The sequence below is a fragment of the Chiloscyllium punctatum genome, chromosome 45, assembly GCF_047496795.1.
Source record: "Chiloscyllium punctatum isolate Juve2018m chromosome 45, sChiPun1.3, whole genome shotgun sequence".
Taxonomy (NCBI): Eukaryota; Metazoa; Chordata; class Chondrichthyes; order Orectolobiformes; family Hemiscylliidae; genus Chiloscyllium; species Chiloscyllium punctatum.
In genome coordinates this window covers 13,347,176-13,369,833 of record NC_092783.1, presented here as the reverse complement: position 1 = coordinate 13,369,833, position 22,658 = coordinate 13,347,176, and the positions used below count along the sequence as shown (strand labels likewise).

Below are 22,658 nucleotides of genomic sequence, written 5' to 3'. Positions count from 1 at the left end.
TGGAACCAAGGTTCAAAGTCTCAGGATATGGAGTAGGCCTTTTAGGACTGAGATGAGGAAACCTTTCTTCATGGAGGGTGATGTAACCAACAGACAAAAAACATAAGAAGAATTCAAGCATGTTTTTGCATAATACAAAAGCAGGATAAACTCTTAAAAAGGCAGAACTCTACTTGTACAGTTAAACAACTGTGGTCAACTAAGAAAAAAAATGTTTAAACAAATATAAAGAAAGTAGAGCCCATAATGACCTCAGCCACATTCAATCACCCATTGCCATGATTTATTTTTGCAAAAACCTCATGGGACCTCAGGTGAGAGTGTGTCAATGAAGAGGTTGCATGCTCAAAAAGGGGAATTATGTTCTGCCCTTTTTAATCATGCACCCAAATTATCAGCTGAGATTTCCAGCCAAGGCTTGGAATAGAACCCTTCAAACCCCAAATGAGAGAGAGATATTCTTATCATTTATAGGATATCATACTGTCCCAGCACATGCTTTCTAAAATCTGCCAGTCAACAATAGTGCATACACCTACCACAGTCGGTTTACATAAATCAGAATCTTTCAGAAACCTGTCACCCGAGTGGATCCATCAACTTTAAAAGTAAACCTATCCTTGAGGTTACATAGTAGTGTTCTTGATGTAGCGTATGCATGAAGACTAGCATTGTCTAGTGCTGGCTTTCATTAATTCAGCAAAAGAATTTTTAAAAACTGAAATCTTTCACTGTACCTTCACCTCTTCTAATCTATCTGGTAAAGGTGCAGGCAGAGCTGAGGATATCTTCTTCACAGAAACTCTGGCTTCTGTTTGTTCTGCAGCTGTTTGTGAAGACATAAACATTGCCATAATTTGTCAAGTTCGCCTGTCTTTCATCTGCGCGAGAGTGAAATGGAGTGGGATTGGATTTCCCCAGTGAAATACAACAAGTGGAGGCTTCTTTTGTTCTATTCACACCTCTCCTCCATTTTCCCAGTTCCAATTCTTTGCTGAATTTACTAGTGTCCTACCTCCATATCAAGGTACTGTCTATCAATAAGGCTCTCAAACAGCTGAAACATTTTTCTTTGTTGGTTTCCTGATTTCAAAATGTTTTTACAGAAACCAAGAACAGGAAGTAGGTTGATAGGGTCTTTTGAGCCGCCTCTGCATTTCAACATGAGCACAGCCCATCGTCCTTCTCAACACCATAGCCATGTTTTATCTCCATGCCCCTTGATACCTTTACTATCTAATAACTTATCATGATTTGGAGTTCGAGCAAGATGACTTCTCTATGCAGGACCTCCAACCAACACTACACAGCAGGTGTAGGTGAAGGCATTTTCTTCCTCTGGACTCATGACGAGGAGTCACTGAAAAGACTACACAGTGATATCAACAAGTTTCATCCCACCATCAAACTCAACATGGACTACTCTCATTCTTAGACACATGTATCTCCATCAAGGATGGGCACCTCAGCACCTCACTGTACCGTGAATCCACGGATAACCTCATGATGCTACACTCCTCTAGCTTCCACCCGAAACATATTAAATCAGCCATCCCCTATGGACAAGCCCTATGCATACACAGGATCTGCTCAGATGAGGAGGAACATGACGAGCACCTGGAAGTATTCAAGGATGTCCTCATAAGAATGGGGTATGATGCTCAACTCATTAGCCGCCAGTTCCAACGGTGCCACAGCGAGGAACTGTATTGACCTCAGGAGACAGACACGCGCTGCAGCCGATAGGGTACCCTTCATTGTCCAGTACTTCCTAGGAGCTGAAAAACTACGCCATGTTCTTCGCAGCCTGCAACACGTTATCAATGAGGATGAGCATCTTGCCAAGATCTTCCCCACACCTCCACTTCTCGCCTTTAAAAAAACCACCAAACTTCAAACAGATCATTGTTCGTAGCAAACTGCCCAGCTTTCACAACAATACCATACAGCCTTGTCACAGTAGGCACTGCAAGACGTGTCATAATGTCAACATAGATACCACCATTGTGTGGGAACACCTCCTACCATGTACATGGCAGGTACTCATGTGACTCAGCCAATGTTGTCTACCTTATACGCAGCAGGCAAGGGTGCCCCAAGGCATGATACATTGACGAGAGCAAGCAGAGACTACGGCAACAGATGAATGGACACTGCACAACAATCAACAGGCAGGAGTGTTCCTTCCCAATCTCAGAACACTTCAGCGTTTCGGGACATTTGACTTCGGACCTTTGAGTCCTCCAAGGTGGACTTTGGGACAGGCAACAACGAAAAGTGGCTGAGCAGAGGCTGATAGCCACATTCGGTACCCATGGGGATGGCATCAACCGGGACCTTGGGTTCATGTCACACTACAGGTGACCCATTGCACAATACACACAGACAGTCGGATGTGCACAGGCACATGCGCACACACACAGACACTCCTACGCACGTGCACATGCACACTCTCCTACAGACCCATACACTCACGCAGCCCCTCTCTCATATGCTGGCACATACACTCCTACACTCTCACACACTTGTACCCCTTTTAGACTCTCACTCACACACACATACACACACACTCACAGACACTCATAACCACCCCTTCCCAACACACACCCACATGCGCGCACACACACACACATACATATAAGTCTGTGGGGTGAAGTTGTGCTTGCAGAATTACATTTTACTTTGCTCAAAAACTGGATGAATCCAGTATTCTGTAAATCCGTTTTTTTGGATTAGAATCAGTCTGACCATTGCGACACAGACAGTCTCACACTGGGCAGCTCACCCCTTCAGTGCATTAACATGACACCAATTGTTCAAGTTCACTTGAGAATGTAACTTTTAAGAAAGTTTTGCGATTTACATATGAAAGAACTGAAACCAACATGGTCATTCTAAAAAAATGACAGACTTAACAAATAATCCAGGTCGTTTTCAATATATAATTTCAGTTACATCACACTGTGAACTTTTGCTATAAATTCCGTGTCTTACAATATTATACTCCACAACCACCTGATAAAGGAGTAGCGATCCGAAAGCTAGTGCTTCCAAATAAATCTGTTGGACTTCTCCCTGGTATTGTGTGATTTTTAACTTAATAACTTACCAATCTCTTTCTTGGGTATACTCAGTGACCCCATTTTCACAGACTTTTGTGGCAGTGAATACCACAGATTGATCACCCTCTGTGAAGAAAGATTTCCTCATCTCAGTCCTAAAAGGCCTATTCTCATATCCTGAGAGTTTGATCCTTGGTTCCAGACTCCCCATCCAAGGGAAACATCTTTCCCGCTTTCAATATTACTTCCAACTCTTTTTTTCTTCTTGGTCAAGGAGTGTATGTTAGCAACTTCCAAAGCTAGCAGTTAATGCTTTGATGCAGTGATTATGCTGATCAGAATGTGCAGATTCTCTGCATGACTGTGTAGTTAGAGGGAGTATGGCGTGCATTTAGCTCTGTTAGATGTTTGTGTTGCAGTCACACCCTGAATTGATTGAGGTGGAGAAAATGGGATAGGGTAGGATGCAGAACTTGCTGTATCATTACAATTACCATTCTTCAAACGAATTGTTTTACTGCGTCTTTAAGAAATTTATGAGCAAATGAGAATGTCTAAGTTACTTAGCCAACTGAAAATGCGACTTTACTTTTGTTTACTGTTGTAATGTGCAGAGTGTGCTGTGGTTTGGTCCAGTTAACTGCAGTTAAATTTTACCCATGCCTCTCATGCTTGCCTTAAACCAATTTTAAAGCTTGATTTAGATTAGATTCCCTACAATGTGGAAACAGGCCCTTCTGCCCAACCAATCCACATCAACCCTCCGAAGAGTAACCCACCCAGACCCATTTCCCTCTGACCAATGCACCCAACACTATGGACAATTTAATATGGCCAATTCACCTGACCTGCACATGTTTGGACTGTGGGAGGAAACCGGAGCACCCAGAGGAAACCCACGCAGACACGAGGAGAATGTGCAAACTCCACACAGACAGTCACCCAAGGCTGGAATCTAACCTGGGACCCTGGCACTGTGAGGTAGTAGTGCTAACCACTGTGCCACCGTGCTGCCCATTTTTTTTTTTAACATTCAGTAAAGCTTTAATTCATTATCAGGAACAGAAAAGTAAATGAGTCTTAAGTGGTTGTTTCTGACCATTACAGTTACATATATCCCATGAAATATACTAAAATAGATCTTACAAACAAAGACTTTGCACTGAACCGTGTAACAAAATACCTAAAATGGATTGTTTCATTAAAATCACAATACTTATGAACTGGGAAAATGTATCAGACTGCACACCATTTTCCTAAAAACACAAATCCATACAATTTAATTTAAATTGTAGTAAAAAAACATGGAAACAGACCCTTCGGTCCAACCCATCCATGCCGACCAGATATCCCAACCCAATCTAGTCCCACCTGCCAGCGCCCAGCCCATATCTCTCCAAACCCTTCCTATTCATCTACCCATCCAAATACCTCTTAAATGTTGCAATTGTACCAGCCTCCACCACATCCTCTGGCAGCTCATTCCAAACATGTACCACCCTCTGCGTGAAAAGGTTGTCCCTTAGGTCTCTTTTATATCTTTCCCCTCTCACCCTAAACCTATGCCCTCTAGTTCTGGACTCCCTGACCCCAGGGAAAAGACTTTGTCTATTTATCCTATCCATGCCCCTCATAATTTTATAAACCTCTATAAGGTCACTCCTCAGCCTCTGACGCTCCAGGGAAAACAGCCCCAGCCTGTTCAGCCTCTCCCTGTAGCTCAGATCCTCCAACCCTGGCAACATCCTTGTAAATCTTTTCTGAACCCTTTCAAGTTTCACAACATCTTTCCGATAGGAAGGAGACCAGAATTCCACCAATATTCCAACAGTGGCCTAACCAATGTCCTGTACAGCCACAACATGACCTCCCACCTCCTGTACTCAATACTCTGACCAATAAAGGACAGCATACCAAACGCCTTCTTCACTATCCTATCTAGTTGCGACTCTACTTTCAAGGAGCTATGAACCTGCACTCCAAGGTCTCTTTGTTCAGCAACACTCCCTTGGACCTTACCATTAAGTGTATAAGTCCTGCTAAGATTTGCTTTCCCAAAATGCAGCACCTCACATTTATCTGAATTAAATTCCATTGGCCCATCTGGTCCAGATCGTGTTGTAATCTGAGGTAACCCTCTTCGCTGTCCACTACACCTCCAATTTTGGTGTCATCTGCAAACTTACTAACTGTACCTCTTATGCTCGCATCCAAATCATTTTAGAAAGTAGAGGGCCCAGAACCGATCCTTGTGGCACTCCACTGGTCACAGGCCTCCAGTCTGAAAAGCAACCCTCCACCACCACCATCTGTCTTCTACCTTTGAGCCAGTTCTGTATCCAAATGGCTAGTTCTTCCTGTATTCCATGAGGTCTAATCTTGATAATCAGTCTCCCATGTGGAACCTTGTCGAACGCCTTACTGAAGTCCAAAGAGATCACATCTACCTGCTCTGCCCTCATCAATCTTCTTTGTTACTTCTTCAAAAAACTCAATCAAGTTTGTCAGACGTGATTTCCCATGCACAAAGCCATGTTGACTATCCCAAATCAGTCCTTGCCTTTCCAAATACATGTACATCCTGTCCCTCAGGATTCCCTCCAACAACTTGCCTACCACCGAGGTCAGGCTCACCAGTCTATAGTTCCATGGCTTGTCTTTACTGCCCTTTTTAAACAGTGGCACCACATTTGCCAACCTCCAGTCTTCCGGCACTTCACCTGTGACTATCGATGATACAAATATCTCAGCAAGAGGCCTAGCAATCACTTCTCTGGCTTCCCACAGAGTTCTCGGGTACATCTGATCAGGTCCTGGGGATTTATCCACCTTTAACCGTTTCAAGACATCTAGCACTTCCTACTCTGTAATTTGGACATTTTGCAAGATGTCACCATCTATTTCCCTACAGTCTATATCTTCCATATCCTTTTCCTCAGTAATTACTGATGCAAAATATTCATTTAGTATCTCCCCATTTTCTGTGGCTCCACACAAAGATCGCCTTGCTGATCTTTGAGGGGCCCTATTCTCCCTAGTTAACCTTTTGTCCTTAATATATTTGTAAAATCCCTTTGGATTCTCCTTAATTCTATTTGCCAAAGCTGTCTCATGTCCCCGTTTGGCCCTCCTGATTTCCCTCTTAAGTATGCTCCTACTTTCTTTATACTCTTCTATCTCACTCCAATAAGTAAACATTGCAATTTCCAGAATTACTTTGAGCCACCACATTCCAATAGCAACTTTTTAAAAAATGTTCTCATTGAGTCAATATATTTACATTTGTGGAAGGAGAGGAACTAAATTTTAAAATATCAGATTAATTTTGCTGTGTGAGTTTAATTAGAAAACAATTATATATGTTATTTTCTAATGTCCAGTGAATGTTCACAACTGCAATTCTGTTGATGAAAATAGATATCTGTATCAAAGTAAGCACCTAAAACAATTCTGAGATTACATCAACCTGTGCTATTGAAAGCATTCAAAATAATTTAAATGCAGTATAGTCTTAAGTTAGTCAAGTAATGAAAAATCATATGGTTGAAAACCATTCCTGAAAACCTTAGCAAATTCTTCTTTTTCTCGGCTGTATTTACATTCCTTCCAGTTGGCTTTATGTGGCATTTTTAGGACAGCCTCACTTGCCAAAGCCCCTCTTCCAAATTGTAAAGGAAAGTGTCTCTTGATTCGGTGCAACAATTTTTCTCCACTGTCCAGCTCAACATAGAAATATGCTGATCCAGGCTGAATTATTTGTTTGAGATCCTAATGTTCAGGGATCTCCATTAGCCCCATCTGCTGTTCCTCTGCTTGTACAATAAAAACTTCTTTAATGTCCTCAGTTGTACAACACTGAATAGGTGCAGGAACCACCTGCAATTGTGGGTGCAGACTCCTGTAGTTTCTTTCAAACATTACAAATCTTTTCCCAATGCTCTTTTAAAACTTTTTCAAAGCCAGTTTATACTTCTTCTATGGCTTCTGAAAGAAGCTCTACCACTGACTTATGGTGCCCAATAGGCAAAATGAGTTTATGATTAGGGATTAAGCTACCTTTTGCAAGGACAATATAACAATGTGTACCACTACTGACAAGTACTTTTCTACTTCGGAACTAGCAAGGCAGAACCAGCAAGGACCTGAGGGCTGAGGTGTTTGATTGATGAGGTGAAGGTCTTCCTCATTCAGACAATCTCTTTCCTTTTTTACTTAAGTCAAAGAAGAACTCATTCTCTCCTGTTGCAGTTTCCTCTGTTTTTTGTTTTTTGAAATTCCTTCATCATTTTCCTATATGGACTTTCGGTTACGTCCAGTGACTGTTTTGCAAGTTCAGTTGGATCCATAGCACAAAGGGGAATTATGATAAATGTGTACAAGTACTTTTTCTTACTAGAATTGCTGAGGTTTGACAGTGCTATGAACTGTTGACGTGCTGTGCACTTTCCTGTAGTATCATATGGTTTCTGTAAGGTAACCTTTTGTAATTGGCACCTTCTAATGCAGCAAAATGATATCGTGGCTTTAGGGCAAAAGAAAGGTGAGAGACAGAGATGGAACCATATGATTTTGTATCAATACCTTCCAGATTAATCCCATATTGCCACACTCCTTTTGGCTGCTGTGATGTCAGCAGAATGTCCACACCCTTGAATTGGGAATTGGCGGTTAGTGCGCTCTTGAGTGCAATTTGTGACTCTTGTTTCTCTCTCTCAAACCTAATATCAAATAATGATATTTTGCATTTCCCATTAGCAGAACAGTCCCTCAAGCAGTAAGTACTGCAGTACAAACACGTTGTTTAATAGTCCCTAACTCGCCCTTGCACCTTGAAGTAGGGGCCACATTTCTGTCTGAACCTACAGGGTAAGCTGTTCAGCTGTTGACAATTGTGTATGCATCAGAAATCCTCGGTGGAATTGAGAAAACGTCTGACCACCATGAACAGCTTTCATAGCTACCTCCTGAGCAGTGTAACATTTCATATTCATCACAGGCTTACAGACATTAATCTTACATTCCCCTAACACTCCATTGAAGTTGTTGCAGAGACCTAGAGACATATCCTTTCTGCTTGATGAATTCATTAGGTATTACTGCTAATGGTACATTCTATGGACATTACACCAAAACATTCCAGCCTGCTACCGCAAAGTGGTATAAGGGAAAGGCACTCTCGTCCTCCTCTCCCTTTGAACTCATATTTTTCCAGATGATCGTTTCTGGTACCTTGTTGTATTTGCCAACTTTGTTAGTATGTGGTACAGGCCAAGGGTTGTTCATGGTGACCAATCATCCTTTGTTTTTGCATTAAATTGTACCTAGCTGGGTATTAGTGATTGATTTACACCATCATAGCATATTGCAGCAGGGTACTGATCTTGGGTAACAAGGTTTATTGCTTGAAATAAGAAAATAAGAAGTACAAATAAATTTGGTCAAATTTCTAGGACCTTACAGAGCTGCTACAGATTCATCTGCTCCCTTTGAAGCTTGAGTAAAACTCCTTGTTTTCTCACACAATATGTGATTGAGTGGTGCTATTGTGACATTAGCATTAATTCCTGCAAAAACATCCACTTCAGAACATAAGAAATAGGGGTTAAAATGCCTTCTCAAGTCTGACCCACCATTTATTAAGATGTAGCTACTCTGTGTCAGATCTCGACTCTTCTTTCATTTCAGTTCCTCATAGTCCTCAACTCCACAATATTTCAAAATATTTCCTCAACCTCCTCTTTGAAAACTTTCAATCATCTAGCCTCCGTAATTGTATGGGGGTAGAGATTTCAGTTACTTACCATGTCTGGGAAAAAAAATTCCCTTACAGCTCAGTTTAAAATGAGTATGCCGTTATTCTGTAACTATGGCCTTAGTTTGAGTGTCTCCCTGCCGCCGCGCCCCCCCCCCCCCCCCACAAATGAATGTAAATGCCACCTCTACTCTGTCAAGCCTTCTAAGAATCTTGTATGCTTCAGTAACATCCTCCCTCATTGTTCTAAAATCTACTAAATGAAGGCCTAACCTGTTTTCTGGAGAAGTCAGTCGCTTCATCCCAGAAAGCAGTATAAATAAAGCTCTCTTGAATAGTCTCCAATGCCAGTCCTTCGTTTCTTCAATATGGGGACCGAAACTGTGCATAATATTCCAGGTGGGTCCTCACCAACACTAACAATTGTAACAAGACTAGCCTGTTTTTTAAATTCGAACTCCAAACAATAAAGACCAAAATTTCAGTTGCCTTCTTAATTATTTGTTACACCCATTTTGCTAACATTTTGTGCTTCGTGCACAACAGCATTCAGACCACTCTGTGCTGCACTTTTTTTGGAGTTTCTCTTTATCTAAACAGAAGTCTACATGCTGATTCTTCCTACCAAAGTGTATGTCCTCAAACTTTCGGATGTTAACTCCAATTGCCAAGGTTTTGACTCTCTATCTGCATCCCTTTAAAGATATGTTATGACCTTGTTACAACATGCTCTCCCATGGATTTGTGCATCATCAGCAAATCAAATGACACTCTGCCCCCACTGTCCCGGCTCCAAATTATTAATGTCGATAACAAATAGTTGAGGCCCTAAGATTGATCCTTGTGGCACTTCAATAATTACGTCTTTCCAACCTGAAAAAGATCTTTTCATCCTGACTTGGCCTGCTGTGTGAATCCTCTATCCACATTAATACATTATTTTAATGCCATGAACTCAAATCATGTGGAATAACCTTTTTTTTTAGATTAGATTAGATTACTTACAGTGTGGAAACAGGCCCTCCTTGATGTGTTACCTTTATTGAATGCTTTCTAGAAATCCAAATACACCACAGCTCCTTGTTCCCCTTATCAACTTTGCTTGTTTTTTCAAGGAACTCCAGAAGATTCATCAAGCATGATTTCCCTTTCATAAAACCATGTTGCCTCTGGTTCCGTTATTTTTCTAAATGTCCTGCTAATTCTTTCTTAATAGTGGACTTTTTCCAGCAAATGAAGTTCGGGTAACCGGCCTGAAGTATACTGCTTTCAGTCTCCCTTCTTTAATGATTGGAGGTGTGTCATTTGTGGTTTCCAACATGCTTGAACCTTCCAGAATCCAGAGAGTTCTGGAATATTTTGACCAGTGTCTCCACTATTTCTAATGAAGTCCTTTAATCCTTCAATGCAGGCTGTCAGATCCTGGCGGCTTGTTTGCCTTCAGTCCCATTAGCTTTTCAAAACTTTGTCCCTCGTGATAAACACTGTTACACGATCATTCCTCACATTAGGATCTTGCGTATTTGTTATTTTTGTGATATTCATTGTGTCCTTCATTGTGAATACTACAAAATATCAGTTTAAATTATCTGCCATTTTCTGTTTCCCATTATTAATTCCCCAGTTGCATCTTCTAAGAATCACACATTTACGTTAGCTACTCTTTTACATGTCAGTGGAATCTTTTCTGTTAGTATATTTTTTGCTAGATTATTTTCATAATCAAGTGTCTCCCTCATTTGCATTTTAGTCATCCGCTGTTGGTTACTAAAGAAAATTGGCAATCTTTTGGCCTATCACTGATTTTTTTCCCACTTTGCCATAGTTTTTGATTAGATATGATCCTTGACCTTTTTTAACTAAACTTGTTAAGTTTGTCAGCCTCCTGTAGGACCTTACTGAAGGAGATCAGGAGAGCGAAAGAGGGAACGAGATAACCTTGGATGAGAAGATTACGGTGAATCTAAAGAGATTCTTTAAGTATATTAAAGGATAAAGAATAACTAGAGAGAGAATAGGGCCTGTTGATGACCAAAGTTGACATGTATGTGTACAACCACAGGAGATGGGCAAGGTTCTCAATGAATATTCCTCCTCTGTGTTTACCATGGAGAAAGACATGGAGACGACTTGGAAACTTGGGGAAGTTAGTGGTGATATCTTGGGGATAGTCCATATCACAGTAGAGGATGTGTTGGATGTATAAAATGTATGAAGGTGGATAAATCTCCTGGTCCTGAGAAATATCCAAGAACACTGCAAGAGGCTAGAGAATAAATTGTAGGGGTCCTGGCTGATATTTTTAAATCATTGTTGGCCACAGGTGAGGTCCCACAAGACTGGAGGGTAGCAAATGTTGTGATATTATTCAAGAAGGGCTGCAAAGAAAAGCCAGGAACTGTAGACCAGTAAGCTTAATATCTGTGGTGGTTAAGTTACTTGATAAGGTTCTGAGAGATAAGATACACATGAATTGGAAAGACAAAGTTTGATCATCATGGCTTTGTGAGTGGGAGATCATCCCTCTCGAATTTGTTAGAGTTCTTTGAAGTGACCAGGAAAGTTGATGAGGGGAGGGCGATAGTTGTAATTTATATGGATTTCGGTAAGGCCTTTGATAAGGTTCCACATGGTAGGCTGCTCTGGAAGGTTAGATTGCATGGAATCCAGGGTGAGCTGGCAAATTGGATACAAAATTAGCTTGATGGTAGGAAGCAGAGGGTCATCGTGAAAGGATACTTGTTGGACCAGAAGCCTGTGACTAGTGGAGTGCCTTAGGGGTTGGTACTGGGCCCATTACTATTTATTATCTTTATCAATGATTTGGATGAGAGCATACAAAACATGTTTAGTAAGTTTGCAGAGGACACTAAAATAGGCTGTATTGCACACAGTGGTGCAGTGAAAAATTGTTGCAGGACCTTGATCAGCTGGGCCAAGAATTGCCATATGGCGTTTAATATCAATAACTGGTGAAGTGTTGTATTTTGGAAAGTCAAGTCAAGGTAGGAGTTTCATGATGAATGGTAGTGCCTTAAGGTGTGTAGTGGAACAGGAGGATCTTGGGGTTCAGGTTCACAGTTCTCTGAAAGTGGAGTTGCAGGTAGATAGGACAGTGAAGAAGGCTTTTGGCACATTGACTTTCATCAGTCAGGGTATTGAGTATAAAAGTTGGGAAGTTATGTTGCAGTTATACAGGATGTTGGTGAGGCTGAACTAGGAATATTGTGTTCCTAGTTCCAGTAATTCCATTTTGAATTTGAGTTTCTGATTCTTTCTCTGGTGATCCTGTATGATGAGATTACTAGATAACTCCATTTCATTACTAAAGACTAGATGTAAAATACAGCTTTCCTGGTTGGATCCACTGCATATTGTTCTGGGAAACTTTCTCAAATCCATTCCAGACTGCTTCTGCCTATTTGATATAACTAGGTTTTTTAAAAATTATTCGCCATAGTTATCGCATCACCTTTGTATAAACCCATCTTTCTTCTTGATTAGTGCCGTATTCAACTGGATAATTACTGTCCCAACTGTTTTCTGATGCTTGCTATTCCTAATCTCCACCCATGCTAATCCTAATTTCTGCTCTCCTAAACCAAGATCTTTCCTACCACTGGTACTCGCATCATCTTGCGCTATCAAGGCTATCCCCATCCCTTCAACCAAGACACTCGCCCACCCTCTGACGACCCCTTCTCCCGCCTCCAACACACCCCATCCACCTGGACACCCCGTGCTGGCCTCTTACCCGCCCTCGATCTCTTCATAGCCAACTGCCGCCACGACATTAACCGCCTCAACCTCTCCACCCCTCTCACCCACTCCAACCTCTCACCCTGGGAATGTGCAGCCCTCCACTCCCTCCGTTCTAACCCCAACCTCACTATCAAACCAGCAGACAAGGGAGGCGCGGTAGTAGTTTGGCGCACCGACCTTTACACTGCTGAGGCTAAACGCCAGCTCGCGGACACCTCCTCCTACTGCCCCCTTGACCATGACCCCACCTCCCACCACCAAACCATCATCTCCCAGACCATCCATAACCTCATCACCTCAGGGGATCTCCCATCCACCGCCTCCACCCTCATAGTCCCACAACCCCGCACCGCCCATTTCTACCTCCTGCCCAAAATCCACAAACCTGACTGCCCCGGCCGACCCATTGTCTCAGCCTGCTCCTGCCCCACCGAACTTATCTCTGCATACCTCGACACGGTCCTGTCCCCCTTAGTCCAAGAACTCCCCACCTACATTCAGGACACCGCCCACGCTCTCCACCTCCTCCATGATTTTCACTTCCCCAGTCCCCAACGCCTTATCTTCACCATGGACATCCAGTCCCTGTACACCTCCATCCCCCATCATGAAGGACTCAAAGCCCTCCGCTTCTTCCTTTCCCGCCGTACCAACCAGTACCCTTCCACTGACACCCTCCTTCGACTGACTGAACTAGTCCTCACCCTGAACAACTTCTCTTTCCAATCCTCCCACTTCCTCCAAACCAAAGGAGTAGCCATGGGCACCCGCATGGGCCCCAGCGATGCCTGCCTCTTCGTGGGATATGTAGAACAATCCATCTTCTGCAGCTACACTGGCACCACCCCCCACCTTTTCCTCCGCTACATCGATTAGATTAGATTACTTACAGTGTGGAAACAGGCCCTTCAGCCCAACAAGTCCACACCGTCCCGCCGAAGCGCAACCCACCCCTACCCCTACGTCTACCCCTTACCTACGCTACGGACAATTTAGGATGGCCAATTCACCCGACCTGCACATTTTTGGACTGTGGGAGGAAACCGGAGCACCCGGAGGAAACCCACGCAGACACGGGGAGAACGTGCAAACTCCACACAGTCAGTTGCCTGAGGCGGGAATTGAACCCAGGTCTCTGGCGCTGTGAGGCAGCAGTGCTAACCACTGTGCCACCGTGCCGCACCGTATCGGCGCTGCCTCGTGCTCCCACAAGGAGATTGAACAGTTCATCCACTTTACCATCACCTTCCACCTCGACCTCAAATTCACCTGGACCATCTCAGACTCCTCCCTCCCCTTCCTAGACCTTTCCATTTCTATCTCGGGCGACCGAATCAACACCGACATTTACTATAAACCGGCCGACTCTCACAGCTACCTAGACTACACCTCCTCCCAACCTGCCCCCTGTAAAAACGCCATCCCATATTCCCAATTCCTTCATCTCCGCCGCATCTGCTCCCAGGAGGACCAGTTCCAAAACCGTACAACCCAGATGGCCTCCTTCTTCAAGGACCGCAATTTCCCCCCAGACGTGGTCGACGATGCCCTCCACCGCATCTCTTCCACTTCCTGCTCCTCAGCCCTTGAGCCCCACCCCTCCAACCACCACCAGGACAGAACCCCACTGGTCCTCACCTACCACCCCACCAACCTCCATGTACAGCGTATCATCCACCGTCATTTCCGCCACCTCCAAACAGACCCCACCATCAGGGATATATTTCCCTTCCCTCCCCTATCAGCGTTCCGAAAAGACCACTCCCTCCGTGACTCCCTCGTCAGGTCCACACCCCCCACCAACCCAACCTCCACTCCCGACACCTTCCCCCTGCAACCGCAAGAAATGCAAAACTTGCGCCCACACCTCCCCCCTTACTTCCCTCCAAGACCCCAAGGGATACTTCCATATCCGCCACAAATTTACCTGCACCTCCACACACATCATCTATTGCATCCGCTGCACCCGATGTGGCCTCCTCTATATTGGGGAGACAGGCCGCCTACTTGCGGAACGTTTCAGAGAACACCTCTGGGACACCCGGACCAACCAATCCAACCACTCCGTAGCTCAACACTTCAACTTCCCCTCCCACTCCACCAAGGACATGCAGGTCCTTGGACTCCTCCATCGCCAGACCATAGCAACATGACGGTTGGAGGAAGAGCGCCTCATCTTCCGCCTAGGAACCCTCCAACCACAAGGGATGAACTCAGATTTCTCCAGTTTCCTCATTTCCCCTCCCCCAACCTTGTCTCAGTCAAATCCCTCGAACTCAGCACCGCCTTCCTAACCTGCAATCTTCTTCCTGACCTCTCCGCCCCCACCCCACTCCGGCCTATCACCCTCACCTTGACCTCCTTCCACCTCTCGCATTTCAAATGCCCCTCCCCCAAGTCCCTCCTCCCTACCTTTTATCTTAGCCTGCTGGACACACTTTCCTCATTCCTGAGGAAGGGCTTATGCCTGAAACATCGATTCTCCTGTTCCTTGGATGCTGCCTGACCTGCGCTTTTCCAGCAACACATTTTCAGCTCTGATCTCCAGCATCTGCAGTCCTCACTTTCTCCTCCTTTTATCCCCACCCCTTTTCAATTTTTTTTGAATCAAGTACCTTAGAATATTTCACTTCCAGTTTTGGTCACCACAAAATCGTGTCTTAATGGTCATTAGATAAAACCCAATTATCTCTATCTGGATACTTCCTGTATTTCAAAAAAAGGTTTATTTTTATTTTTATTTTAACTTTTTGACAAATTTCCCCAGTTGACCGTAACCAGACATGGTAGTACCATTAAATATTGTATCTTTCCTGTCACATAGTCTCTTTATCTTTGCCTAGATTGCTACACTGTTCTGTGACCTTGACTTTTCTCTTTAGATTCATAAGCTTCCTCTTGAATTATCTCTTTCCCTTTGACTTCCCCCTTTTTAGATGAACATTGTAACTGCAATCCTCATTACACAATTTACAAGGCCAATTATCCAACCCAATTTAGATGCAACCTGTCCCAGTGGAACAACTCCTTCTTAGCCAAGTACAAATGTTAGTGTCCAATGAGTTGAATATCCTGTTTTTCACACCACTTTTTCAGCCATCCATTTACCTCTCTGAACTGTTCAATCCTATGCCAATTTACATGTTACTCTGGTATAATCCCGAATTTATTACCTTTACAATTCTGCTTAGTTTGCAGTTTCATTTCGTTCTCAAACACCCTCAACAGTTCTTTATTCCTCATTTTACCTTTGTAATTGGTTCTTTCATGGAGGTCGGGTAACCATCTGATTATCATAGCTCAAATTATTCTCAGCTGCACAAGACAATATCTATCCCATAACTATGGTACTACATTCCTATGGTATTTCTTTTCACTCTCCAAACTTGAATGGCCTCTTGTACCATGATGCCACGGCCAGTTTCTCTTAAATTGTGAATAATTTGCTCTCACCTAGAGAGGCAGTTTTGTTATGAACAGAGGCAGAGGCTCCTCCAGAACTGCATTTGGGTTGCCCTTAACCTACCTGAGTTGCAGTTACACCCTTCAGGTCATAACCACGAAACAGACCACTCTCCAACCTGGGGGTGTGACTGGCCTCCTGGATTAAAATGTTCAGGTAACTTTCCCCATGCCTGATGCCTATGTTGTTTATGTTTTTGAGTTGCACTTCAATAATTCGGAGGTGACGCTGTTTGAGATGCAGGCATTTACTGTAAATGTAATTGTCCAGAATTGCAGTGCTGTATGTAGCCTTTCCTATGGCTGCAGTTGTGGCATGTCAACTTCTTATGGCATGTGAATGTATGTATACAATATTGTCTCATTCCATTTTAATTATAGTGTATATATTTAACTTGAAATAAATATTCACTGTGATTCGGACAACCACAAGTACTGAAAGCAAAAAAGCAGCACCTTCTTCCCCATTTGCACCCAATTCCTACTTAAACCAAATTTCACTACTTTACAACTACTGAGATAACCATTTGCCAAGACTTTTCAGGAAGGGGTAAAAAGGGGTTTTTCAATTAGCAACTCTGGTTATGGATTTGTGAAGGTTGCATGTAAAATAAAATTAATTTATAATTCTTTGGAATGATCAAGTAAATATCATAATTTTTACATAATTGACACATGACTCAAACAGAGAGAATCACCAGATTGTGATGAAGTACATCATATAAGTTAGTATGATTTGGAAGAATGGGTTCCAAAATGGACAGAACTATATGTAGCTTTAAGTTTAATTTGTATTGTGTATTAAGAAGGGAAGAATTGGTTTTAGTTTAATATTTTAGTTCTATAAGAGGTGTGTAGGATTATGTGAAAAGCTGCTTATGTGCATTTGAATGAGGCTTTTAAAAAAAAACTTGATGAGTCGAAACACGGAGAAACAAATTGGTTATTGCCAAGGTGTCCCTTGACTGCAGAACTGACAGTCCCAATGCCAGCAATAATTCAGAGTTAATGCAACTGCACAATGCATGTCTGACTCAGACTCTGCCTGCTTCACAATACTTTTCTCAGTATCATTGGGTCATTCAGCACTGAAAACCCTATGGAATTGCTGGTGTAACCCTATAAGCCAGTTATTGTTAAATCATAACATTGTAAAACATTCCAGAGTACTTTGCAAGAATGTTATAAGACAACATTTGGTACAGAAGAAAATACTAAGATAGGTGTCGAAAAGATTTGCTCTCGTAACTACAATAATTATGTGGCTGGACCAGTTCAAGTTGTGGTCAGGACCTTGGTAGTGCAGGATTCAATAACACTCGTGCCTGTGAAAGTCAGTGGAATGGCTCAGATTCTCACTTATTTGACATGCTCACTTCCAATCACTCCTGTGAATTCCACATTGCACTAACTACTTATTAGACCAAATCTGTATGTAAACCAGGTCTCATTGCATGAGGATTGCTTCAGTATTTTAAGAGTTGTGAATGAAACAGACCCACTTTGCGTAATCACCACTGTACATCATCCCCGTGCTAACCTTACGCTGGAAGAAATTTTGTTGAAACAGCTGAACACTGTTGGTCTTAAAACACTGCCCTCAATAACTCAAGCAAGTGTCCTCATGCTAAGTTGATTGGTGTACAGCAGCCATCACCATTTTCATTTGATGAAGGTATGGGTTGAAACAGTGCAGACTTTTCTCTCCTGATTCACAATGATTCAATTTTATTGGGAGGACTTGGATTAAATATTGCCTTGTAAAGACTGGTTTTATTTTTCTGTATTTTTATTGTCGACTGAAATAGGAAAAGACAGGTTTTAAAGCTACAAATTGCTGAAGGGAATATTTCATGTTTTAGAAAGTAAGTAACTTGGTGCTCATTTTAAGTACTGTTCCCACAGCTGCTGATTCAAGTAGTAGTAAAAAGAAAAGGTACAGGTGTATATCCACATACAGATTCAGCCAGCTGTCACAAAGCTGGTCGTCTTTTCTGAAAGCTGTTCCTTTTCTCAAGGATAGTGTGTCCTTGATTTTCTTCAGAGGGTTCATAAATACGCCGGGCTTCAATTAGACTAGTTTGGAACAGAGATTAAAAGGTATCGAGAGGCCGTTTTGTTTATATGTAAACAGATGAGACTTCAGGCCAAAGTGGTCATGTTTTAGAAGTGACCTGTATTTCAGTCCAGAGCAAGTTAGGAGTTCAACAGTGAGCTGTGTGGAATCTCTCTCTCTCTCTCTCTCTCTCTCTCTCTCTCTCTCTCTCTCTCTCTCTCTCTCTCTCTCTCTACCCTTTTATAAGTATGAACTTTTACCTCCTGCAAACCAATGAAAGCATCTGGCGAATGAAGACTGAGAAGCAATGTTCTGATCAGCATAAGAACCATCCCAACAAGTCCTATGAATGAGAAATACAGAAATGAAATCAAAGATTGCTGGAAAAGCTCACAGGTTTAACAGCATCTGTTGAGAGAAAACAGTAACATTTCAGGTCCAGTGACGACTCTTTAGAACATGCACTTAGCCTTTCTCGTTAAAGGTTGTTGCAAATGCTTCAACCTTGTCTTTGCACTCATGAGAGGACTCCTCCATCATTGAAGATTGGAATGTTTGTGGACTTGTCTTTTGTTAGTTAGTCAATTGCCCACCACCATTTTGATTTAGATACAGCAGTGCTGCAGAGTGTTGCTGTGATCTGTTGGTTGTTGGATTGCTTTGTTATATTTATGATTTTCTACTTCTGTTTATCATTTCTATGGTCCTGTGCTGTGATTCACCAGATTGATGCCTCATTTTCAAGTATGCCTGGTGTAGCTCTTGCTATATTTGTTATTGAACCAATGGCTTAATGTTAATGATAGTGGATATGTAAGATTGTGAGGTGATAAGTTGTGGTGGAATACAATTCACTTTTACTGAAGGCCTCATGGGTGCTTTGTTTGCATTGCTAGATCTGTTCTGAATCAATCCATTTAGCATGATGATAACTAGCTGTTACAATCAACCCCTACTGTGAAGATTAGACTTTGTTTTGAGAACGATTAGCATTTGTCATTTTACCAACCATGTCATAGACACATGCATTCATGAAAGGTTGTTTTAGTGAAGATGAGGTCAAGTAGGTTTTCATCTCAATTTGGTTTCCACCTGTGACAACGCTGTGTGTCAGCTGTATTCTTCTGTCCTCAACCTGCTGAGTTCTACCAAATCACTTTTGGCAACCGATATTGAGATTGCACGGCCAGAGAACATTCTATGACCAGCAACACTCAGTGCTTCTTCAAAGTGGTGTTTGGCATGGATCTTGACTGAGGGAAGGTGGTAGATGATAATCATTTGGACATTTTCTTGCCCATGTGGACCTAATGCCTTTATGTGGTTCTGGTGTTGTTAATGCTTCAGGTTTGTCAGAAACATCTGTCCTAGTTGTGTTATGACCTCTTCACCAGCTCTGTTGAGTCCATCCTGCCAATACCTATGTAACGATAAGGTTAGGGCTCCATCAGCTGGATGGCTGGTATGTGATGTAGAGAGACAGCTGCTGTGTGGGTTGTATCCCTGCACTGCCTGAGGATCAATCCTGCCCTGGGCAGGGAATAACCTGGAATGGTGGTGGAGAAGTCTGGGACATCAGGAGTTGATTCTTGGAATTTAAGAATGTAAATCTCTTGTTTTACTAGCCTGTGGGAGGAAAACTTGTTCAATTTTGGCAGTGATCTCCATGAGTAGGAATTGCAGGGTGAACTAGGCTAAGTGTGCATTTGTTGTGCCTAAGTTGGTTTTTGGAACAGTTTAGATACAACTGAATTGCTGGCTAGAGCATTTCAGAGAGCAGTGGGAAAATCAACATTGTTCTGAATTTCTTGAGTCGTCACTGGACTTGAAACATTACTGTTTTCTTTCCACAGACACTGTCAAACCTGCTGAGTTTTTCCAGCAATTTTTGATTTTGTTTTGCCCAAAACATCCATTCTTCTGCTCCTCAGATGCTGTCTGACCTGCTGTGCTTTTCCAGCACCAATCTAATCTTGACTGTGATCTCTAGCACCTGCAGTCCTCATTTCGCCCATTTCGGAGAGCAGTTAAGTCAACAATATTACAATAGGCCTGGAGTAACACACAGCATAGACTTGAAAAGATGACCAGAATTGCTCATCTAAAGGGCATTAGGAACTCACTGAATTTTTTTATGGAACTCTGGTAGTTTTGTGGTGAACATTATCGAAGACTAGCTTTTTAACTCAGATTTATTTCTTTAAATGAATTTCAATTCCCGGTTGACATGGTGGGATTTGAACTGATATTGATTTTTTTGTCATTTAAATCCCCTTTACAATGCAAACTAAGCTGTGTTTTCTGCCATTCCTTATAGAAAACTAATTACATATACAGGTACTTATCATTGTTTGCTGAAATGACCTGACTGAATGAGCTTGTTTCTTGTACAGTAATTGATCATCATACAGATAGGTTTCTTAAAATAGTTAAGTCCTTGGGGCTATTTTGGCAGCAAAACAGATTATATTCCTGCCCTTCCATATTTTTTAAATTAAACAAATTTACCTTGGAGGTGATCATAAAATTCTAGAGTGTAATAGCACTGAAGGTAGCTGTTCTGTCCATTGTACCTCTTTTAAAAGAAGTATCCAATTAGTCCAACACTCTGGCTTTGACTCCAGACAACTGCAATTTTTCACTTTTTATTTGCTCCTTTTGGAAAGTTGCAACTAAATTGGCTTCCACTACCTTTTGAGTAGTGCATTCCTGATGATAACCATTGGAATTTTAAAATAAAAAGCCTATGAGGTTTTGCTAGTCATAGAGACGTACAGCATGGAAACAGACCCTTCGGTCCAACCTGTCCATGCCGACCAGATATCCCATCCCAAATGTAGTCCCACCTGCCAGCATCCGGCCCATATCCCTCCAAACCCTTCCTATTCATATACCCATCCAAATACCTCTCAAATGTTGCAATTGTACCAGCCTCCACCACTTTCTCTGGCAACTCATTCGATATGCATACCACCCTCTGTGTGAAAAGGTTGCACCTTAGGCCTCTTTTATATCTTTCCCCTCTCACCCTAAACCTATGCCCTCTAGTTCTGGACTCCCCAACCCCAGGCAAAAGACTTTGTGTATTTACCCTATCCTTGCCCCTCATATTTTGTAAACCTCTTGGTCACCCCTTGGCCTCTGACGCTCCATAGAAAACAGCCCCGGCCTGTTCAGCCTCTCCCTTTAGCTCAAATCCTCCAACCCTGGCATCATCCTTGTAAATCTTTTCTGAACCCTTTCAAGATTCACAACATCTTTCCGATAGGAAGGAGACCAGAATTGCACGCAATATTCCAACAGTGGTTTAACCAATGTCCTGTACAGCCACAACATGACCTCCCAGCTCCTGCACTCAATACTTTGACCTATAAATGAAAGCATACCAAACGCCAGCTTCACTATCCTATCTATCTGCGACTCCACTTTCAAGGAGCTATGAACCTGCACTCCAAGGTCTCTTTGTTCAACAACACTCCCTAGGACCTTGCCATTAAGTGTATAAGTCCTGCTAAGATTTGCTTTCCCAAAATGCAGCACCTCACATTTATCTGAATTAAACTCCATCTGCCACTTCTCAGCCCATTGGCCCATCTGGTCAATGTCCTGTTGTAATCTGAGGTAACCCTCTTTGCTGTCCACTACACCTCCAATTTTGGTGTCATCTGCAAACTTACGAACTGTACCTCTTATGCTCGTGTCCAAATCATTTATGTAAATGACAAAAAGTAGATCCTTGTGGCACTCCACTGGTCACAGGCCTCCAGTCTGAAAAACTATCCTCCACCACCTCCCTCTGTCTTCTACCTTTGAGCCAGTTCAGTATTCAAATGGCTAGTTTCCCTGTATTCTGTGAGATCTAACCTTGCTAATCAATCCCCCATGGGGAAACGTGTCGAACACCTTTCTGAAATCCATAAAGATCACATCTGCCGCTCTACCCTCATCAATCCTCTTTATTACTTCCTCAAAAAACTCAATCAAGTTTGTGAGACATGATTTCCCATGCACAATCCCTAATCAGTCCTTGTCTTTCCAAATACCCTAATCAGTCTAGTTGCTTTGATTTGATTTATGTTGACTGGCCCTTTTGCCTTTGGAAACAATGTAACTTCATTTATTCGCTCAAAATAATTCACTATTTTGAACACCTCTGTCTCCTCTTAACCATCTCTGCTCTGGGATCAACTACACCAAATTCCTCAATCACCTTACATAACTGAAGTTCCCCATATTTCTGGTGCCATTCTGATAAATTTCTTGTGCAGTTTTTCCAAGGCCTCACTATTTTTTTCTAAAGTTTGCTGCCCATAACTCAACACTTCAGCTAAGGCCTAACCAATGGTATGAAGTTTTAGAGAATATCCATGGTTTGTACTCTAATATTAAAGGCCATAAACATTTTTAACGACCTCAATATGTTGCTATGAAAGATTTGAATGCATACATCCCCAGGTCATACTATTTTCTCATCACCTTGAAATTTGTACTGTTGACTTTGTATCCTCCTCCTTTATATGAAAACGAACCATCTCACACTTCTCTGCGTGATAAATTAAAATCA

The 22,658-nt window shown here is 42.4% G+C and overlaps 1 protein-coding gene and 1 pseudogene across 14 annotated transcripts in view; one reads left to right on the top strand and one right to left on the bottom strand.

The window, feature by feature from the left end:
* The window catches only part of LOC140467167 (ankyrin repeat and SAM domain-containing protein 1A-like), a 346,018-nt gene that overhangs the window by 152,002 nt on the left and 171,358 nt on the right, over positions 1-22,658 (top strand). The gene's annotated exons all lie outside the window — the stretch shown is intronic.
* LOC140467054 (CWF19-like protein 1) lies at positions 6,511-15,819 on the bottom strand (annotated as a pseudogene).